The sequence below is a fragment of the Solanum pennellii genome, chromosome 4, assembly GCF_001406875.1.
Source record: "Solanum pennellii chromosome 4, SPENNV200".
In the NCBI taxonomy this organism is placed as follows: Eukaryota; Viridiplantae; Streptophyta; class Magnoliopsida; order Solanales; family Solanaceae; genus Solanum; species Solanum pennellii.
In genome coordinates this window covers 62186112-62194358 of record NC_028640.1, presented here as the reverse complement: position 1 = coordinate 62194358, position 8247 = coordinate 62186112, and the positions used below count along the sequence as shown (strand labels likewise).

The following is an 8247-nucleotide window of genomic DNA, read 5'->3' as shown; positions in this document are numbered from 1 at the left end:
CACAAACATATACACTCGGTGCTTTGCCTTTGTTCTCATAGAGTAAATCATTCACTTAAAGATATTTGAGAAGGTACCATTTCTTGGTTCTACCAACTCACAATACCACCACCAAGAGTGGGTCCACTAAGGCTGCCCTTCAAGGTCTAATAAGATAGCTCTTATGATTTTCTTAGAGATGGTTTCATGTCGTTCCGGCCAACTTATCTCTAAGTCCATCATTCCGCTCATGATGGAGGTGTCATATAGGTCTATTCCTTCAAGGCTTCTTATTAACCTTGTTTTAATTATTCAAGGTTACATATATGTCTTTCATAGAAGGGCACCTACTTTAGGTCTACGGATCCTAGACTTCATTCTTTTATTCATTCATACACGTACATGACAAGGGTGCCTGAGCCTACCAAGTCAATAGATCACATATTCACAAAACTTTCATGTATGAAAAAGAGGGACCTAAGTATACCAATCAAGACACAACATTCATCATATCATTTATCCAATATCATTCAAGTACCAATTAGGGACAAGTAAGTCTACCAACATAAGATACAACATTATCTATAAGGAAACTTCTTAGTCCTTCACTGTCATATAACATCAATTAGGGAAGAATCATAACATTTTTGCACTCATTCAAGATCATATAGACATAACATGAGCACCTTCACTCTATACATTCACATTATACAAGATCACACATATATCACATCATCCTTCACTTTATACATTCACCAAAGCCATAACACCCTACATATAGGCACATTACTTCATATAAACAATTTCACATTGTACCTTCACATAAACCCTAACATGATACAACTATAATTCACATAATAATACCCACAAGGTCACGATCATCAACATATACAACACATAAGCACCACCACCATAAGTGGACCATACCAATCAATAACAATTCTATATCAATTCTACATTAACTAAGGGCAGTGAACTTATCTTATTACAATAGCCAAGATACCATTCCTTAACATCTCCAACAATTCACAAATAATAGCATAATTATCCATAGAATCAACATTACAACATAATCTAAACTCAATTCTATCATCATTAGATCATAATCAATTAACCCATTCATAAGCAAAATAGAGATTTGGGAAGATCAAGGGTTCATAGTGATTCTCATTGGAAACATCAATTATACATAAAAAAAATATCATATCTAATCATTTAAAAATGACCCATGACTTAGAGTGAAAATTGGACTTTTTCATAAAATTAGAAATAATTGAAAATCACTTTGAGATTGGCTCTAAGATGATAGAAATCCTTACATAAATAACTCCTATGCCTTATTAGAATAAAATCCATGAGAATTGAAGAATAATGCTCTTGAAACGAAACCCTAGCCCCCATCTCCATCTTCATCTTCTTCCTTGAGTTTTGAGAGAGTTTTTGGGAAAGGATGGTTTTTGATTTGGGTATTTGAAAATCATGAGTTTAATACTAGTTTTAGGACATAAAACTATCTATATTAATGATATAGACCTATTAAAATCAACCCCACTTAATAAAAAATTAAAACTAAATTACTCAAATGCCCCAAACTAAGGCAGCCCACCCAGGGACCACATCAACCTTTACGGTCCATGAAGATGTTTTAAGGCCAAGTTGACGGCCCGTGGTCCTTGGGGTAGTGGAGAAGTTTGACTTGCCAAGCCCCAGGAGGACAAGGCATGTCCACGACCTCCTTCACGAACCATGGTCAAGTCCGCTGGACGAGAAGTGGTCCGTGAACTTTGAGGCAGTGAGCTGCCAACTTGGGACAGCCTTGGCTCTTTGGCTAAGGCTTGTCCCTTTTGGCTTGGCTCCTTGTCAAGCACCTTAAACCAACATCAGCTAGGTTCTTTTAGCCTCGATTCTAACATGCGCCTCGACGTTAACTCACAAAACTCATTCAAACAAGGCATAAAACCACAATACACCACATAGACACATAAACTCATAAGGCTAGTCTCCGAACATCGTGGTCGTCCCTTGACGTTTGACTTCAAACTCAACCGAACTGAATTTAAAACTTATTTATACATTAAATTAGATAGTTAGAGTCCTTAAAACACAAGTGTATCTCTAGTTCAACCTAGTTCATTAGAGGGTCGTTACAGCTTCTTCGCGTCACGGACTTGCTTCCAAATAGTGATTTCTTGATTGTTTCTCATCTTTAAATATTTAAAAACACTTCTAAACATCACGAGATCTTACCTATTAAAAATCACAACCTTGAATTCATAAATCAAATTCAAGGTAGAGTTGAGAGTCAAGTCTTCAAAGTTGTTTCGAACATTTTGAGAAAGTCCCTTTGAGTACTTTTGAGGAGTCTTCTACAACCTATAGTAACTTGTTTTAAGACTCGATCAAGTGAGTATGGTCATAAGGAGAATGTATTCATGAGTCCACTTTGTCATCATGAGATCTTTCATATCATGAACCATAACTCTTGAATTCATAATTCACATTCAAGAAATAGCTAAGAGTAGAGTTCAAGGAAGTCTTTGAGATCATTATGATTTGAACTAAGTTATGAGGAAGTTAGTAAGAGAATAAGAAGATTCATTTACATGAGTTCCATGTAGTTATGTAGACCCTCGAGTCAAGTCGTTCATGCTCATAACTTCAATACACTGAGTTAATTTCAACTGTTTTTAAGGATTTCCATATATTTCATGTGTATTGTTTCTTTATATTGAGTTGAGTACCAAGAGTAAAGTATCATATATTTGAGTTGAGTATTTAATATCTGAGTTGAGTATCTTATCCTTGAGCACTTCTGAGTTGAGTATGTTTGAGTGGTTTTGAGTATCCTTCAGTATTCCTTGAGTTGAGTGAGTTTGAAAAGAGGTAAGTATGTTTCCTATTTATAAAGTTCAAGCTTATGTTTATGTTTTAGAATGCGCCTTACATTCCAGTAATAAATCATTTGGCATGCATCCTTTCATATGCAGATACATATATTCAGGGTCATCAACAGGAGTTCTGTTGATACCACATGCAGTTCAAGTTAGTTTTGTTGAGTCTCCTTGTTTCAAGAGGATTTCATTTAGCTTTCAGTTATATCAGTTGTTAGGAAGTCGTGGGTCTTGTCCCAACTTCCATATTTGTCATTTAGAGGCTCATAGATTGATACTAGAGTTTCGGAAGTCTTCATTATTTTGTTAAACTTTTTAATGACTTAAGTTACCCATTTTGGGGGGAGTTGAATACATAATATTATTTAGTGCTTTCCTTTGAGTTAAAGCTTGTATTTAAGTTTTTCATGAATTTTATTTTGTTATAAGCTTTGTATGCTTAAGTTAGACTTCCTCTTGTACTCAACCAGGATGAGGATCTTCTTGGAGACCACCAATGGTTGTCGAGTGTCGGCCACGTCCAGGATGTAGGCTTAGGTCATCACAGTTTCATTACTCAAACTTTTCTCCCTACTATTTCATGAAGCTTAATATTTTCTTTAAGTTATATTCATGTATCTATTGCAAAAAAAATTGCTATTTTGGTGACTTTTTTTTTAAAAAAAATTGTTAGAAAAATCAACGAGGATGATTGAAATATATCTTCTTTGTTTTCCTTTTATATAGGTTTCTTCATATAATTTTTGAGAAAATTTCTTGTGGGTTGTTCTATATTTGACACAACATAACAATAAATATGTGATAATTAATACAGAATCAATGAAGTTTGTTAAAAGAACCAAACAAATTGCTTTTTTGTTTGCCACCGTTAGTATATAATTTTGATTGCTTTTCTTAGGTACAAGCATTTTTTTTATGTCATTGCACTCTTCCTGGAATATTAGTATAGAGACAATTCTCCAGCTCTTCTTTTGGGCATAATAAGAAATCAAATTTTCGTGAAACTAACAAATGTCCAAAATACACTATAACAAATATATTTTTTATCGACAATAAATATGCACATTAACGAAGAGTGCTAGAGCATTTATCGTCATTAGTTAATTTTCATTACATACAATGTTTCTATAGACTTTAGGGACATTTATACAGTACCAAATATATCTTTAGCGACAATTAAGCAATTAATTTTCGTTGAAGATCATCTTTGTTGTAGTGATAACTCTTTCTTTTCATAAAGTTTTTTATTATTTTTTATAAAGAAGTAATAATTGTTTCTTTTGGCTTCTTTATGTTTAATTTGTCAACTGTAAATTTGGATACAGCCTGGGCACTATCTTTTTGAAAAATATGTTAAGAAAAATGCCTATTCTTTCTTGATTCTTAGGAAAGTAAGGTTGTCTTTATTATTATTTGTGAATGCTTGTGAGTTCAAGTGCTCAAAAAACTATGCTTTTAAGATTTTAATATGTTATGTGTCAAAATTTTGTTTAAGAATATCCAATTGTTAACAGTTTCATTTAGATGTAACCTACTGCTTGGTTGATAATTGCATTAAATTTTTGTAATTGTATATTATAACCACAACAATAACTATGGTTAAATTTCAAATAAGTTTAGGCCGGTGATATGAAACATAAGAAATCGTAATAACTATTCTGAGATAATGAGGAAAAATATTTATTATACTAACAATTTCAAGGTCATTTTTAACATATATATGATACAACAAACTATAATAAATAAGAGATTGATGGAGATTTATAAGAAAGGAGCCGAAGGTCCTCCATTTGCATTTAGTTAAATATGTTCGTTTGGATATGACGTTCCACTTTACTTTAGAGTTTTGTTGTTCAAGGTGTCTTCTTTAATGTTTGATGTTGTACTTTCTAACTTCTTGGAATTTAGAAAATTTCATTACTTCTGACCAACTATTTCGATTGAGATTTTCTTAGACTTCTTTGTTATGTTATACTGTGGATAGTCTATTTTTTAGAGCGAGCGCGAATTAGATGATTCAACAAACAATTCATCAGTTGTTGAATCATGCCATTTGCCAATCCTCGGGCTTTATTTGTAAAGTCTCTATTCCTTGGTAATCAAAGCCCAAAGATCTATGAATTAGCCCATGCTTGACTAGCCAAGCAGACAAACGACCCTGCATCGCTTAAAATCTCTCTATGACTCATAATTTTGTAAAACAAAAATAACAATTAAACAAATATAGCATTTTGAGATTCAAAGGAGCGTTTTGCCTTAGGATAAAATAATTTTGGAAATATAGTGTATGCATCGAAAATACGAATATTATCGAATGATCATATGTAAACTTAATAAAATAGTTCAATCTCGTGCGAAGCACGAGTAATTTACCGTGTGTGTGCATTGTACGTGTATCTCATATTAATTGACACACAATTCAAAATGAAATGCATAAAATTAGAATGTGTGTGCCATGAGTTGCACGAAATTATAGAGAAAAAAAATAAAGAAAAGATAGCTTAGATATGTAAAAAAAAATAAAATTTGAAGCATTAATCTGATGTTGTCATCCTCAAATGTATAAAAAGGAAAATGTCAAGAAAAATAAACTGCAAAAGAAGAGAACATTTTTTCCTCCATAAGTTCATAGGAAAAAAGGGATAAGTAATCAGTTACATAATAAAAATAGATCAATAAAAATGTATTACAAATCACAATAATTTTTTTCAAGTAGAAATAAACAACAATTAATAAGTAAACTTATGAGATACATGAATGGTTGAATCAAAAGGAATAACACCTAGAATTTTAAAGTGTTCCGACTTACAATAATTCATGTCAAAACTGATAACACAAGAAAAATTTGATCAGGTAACCTGGGTGTCTATGCTAATTCATCTCAGAGATCAACTCATTGATGTGATCCTCACGATTCCAGAATTGCGACCATCATTGTATAGTCTCTTCTTAACCTTCAAAGCTTTCTCTGGATTGGTGTTAGCAAAGGAAGCTAGTGACCTCCTTGAAATGTGGACCAACACTATCAATCTCTCTAGGAACATCCTCTAAGCATATAATGCAGTATTGGATTCAACAATGTCATTGCTAGTAACCTTTCTTGTAAATCAGATACTTGAAGCTCTTTAGATCTGGGTAGCCATATGTGACATAAGGGTTCACCTTTTGTAGAATCTCAACTGTTCTTTATTTTTTTTCTTTATAAAGACACCACTGAAGAACTTTTGCAACCGCAAAGAGTATAAACCCTTGCTTGTTCTAGGATATATATATATGCATATCACTGTTCCCTCCAATTCGTATTACAAAAACAAGTAGGAATCTGGCGTAATCAGTTCTCTCTTGATTTTTCTTTTTCACCTTTGTTTCATTTGGACAAGGTCCAGCTCCATCTCCTTATATCTATAATCTCAAATAAACTGCTCGGGCTTCTTGATGATAAAACTACCAGATTTGAGAATATGAAATAGATTTACGCTTGCAAGAAACCAGAGCATTGTAAAATTTGGGTAAAATAAAGAGATACATCTATGGAATTAACTGGCTATTTAACATACTATTTAACTCTTCATTACCCTTCACCTATGTTACAACTCTTCGTTACTCAAGTATACAAATTCTCAGCTAATTTCAGTTGTAAGATGGAAGCATGCACAAAGCAATGAATAGATTAATGTCCAAAAAAATTATTAGATTTCACTAAATGCTTAGCACATACAGGGAATTCATTCAGCCAACTATCTATCTCTTTCTCTCTCTCTCTATATATATATATGTGTGTGTGTGTGTGTTTTATCCGAAATCGGGAAAAATATTTGTTTTAAGAAATTTTCGACTTTTTAGAGTCGCCACTTAATTTTTAAGAAAATCAAGAAAAACTAAGGTTTTCAAAAGACTTAACAGAGAAAAATCGTTTGAAAACAATCAAAAGGGTTCGAGGATTCAAATTAATGTTTTAGGAAGGTGTTAGGCACCTAAAACATTTCGCTTAATACGATTATCCGACAACTAACTATTTGGCTAAAAAAACTGTTTGTAACTTAATTTATAAGAAGAAAGGTTAAAAGTCGAAGGTTTTTAAATATTAGCTTATTGTCTAAATGAGCTTTTCGCAAAAATTAGTGATTTCGACTTGACAAAACGTTTAAGGTGTTCCACGGGGATTCGAGTTTTCCTAACTTTAAAAACTAAAGATGAATAAATAAGGCAGATAATTTAAAGCATATAAAGAGATAGGAGAGAGATATTGGGTCCAAATCCGGGTTCAGTTCGCCTTGACCAAAATTTTGGACACACCTGTTTTTGGGTTTTGACCCATTTTCTTTCGCACCTGTCCTAGTCAAAACAAATAATAAATACAAAATAATATACAAAGGGCGACAAGGCTTATGCCCAAAATAAATACAACATAATAAATTAAAATTGGATCTTCCAATCCGACTTCTTCGATCCTGTAAATATCAGGAGCCGTCCGTCGGCTGTGGGTTGACTTGAAAAGAGGAATTTTGAGCCTCTATGTCTCTCTTCGAGATGCAAAGGAAAAGGATGAGTTCTCAGCGAACTCGGCTCGGTTTTACATGCGAAATGAAGAGAAAAGGAAACATAAGTAACACTTGAAATAAATTGCAATATAAGACACTCTAATGATACTCCTAAGCTTTAATCAGTAACAATAACCAAGAGGAAATGTAAAAATTCGAGACAGAGGGACATCACCCAAGGATAAGAAGGATTCACTACGATTACGCCTAAATGGTGGATTCATTACGACAAGTAAAATTGAGATAAACAAAATCATTAAACCAAGCTACTGCCAACCAACATTTAATACTAAATTTAAAGAACAAAGTATGCTTGAAACATACCCTATTCGCTAAACATAAATAATCGATACAAACCTGCGCGAAAGATAACTATACTAAATAAAGACCGATAAGATAAAAGAATTGTTGACTGCTTAGCCCCACATGCATACTCTTTACAGAAGGGTAATTAAGCATATGATAAATGATGGCATGCTAATACACATATCAGTTCCCGATGGGTATTGTATCAATTAAATATCCACAAGCAGATCCCTTTTAAAAAAAAGAAAAATAAAAGAACTTAGGCCATAATACTTCAACTTCACCAAATTAATTTCTTTTCCTAAAATATACAGTATTGTCAACTAGCTTTAGTCAAACTTTGAAGAAAGAGCTAATAATAGAGGAAAAACATTCAGATAACTTAACGGATGATCAAATCAAATAAAGGAAAACAACCAGTAGCAGATACGGGTTCATCCAACAAAGTGGTTGAAAATAAACAAGAAGGTAACAAATGCTCCTGAGAATGGATATATATATATATATATATATATATATATATATATATA

The 8247-nt window shown here is 32.8% G+C and overlaps 1 pseudogene; it reads right to left on the bottom strand.

Annotated features, from left to right (window-relative positions):
- Positions 1–5739: 5739 nt before the first annotated feature.
- LOC107016893 lies at positions 5740–6367 on the bottom strand (annotated as a pseudogene).
- Between the last annotated feature and the right edge of the window lie 1880 nt (positions 6368–8247).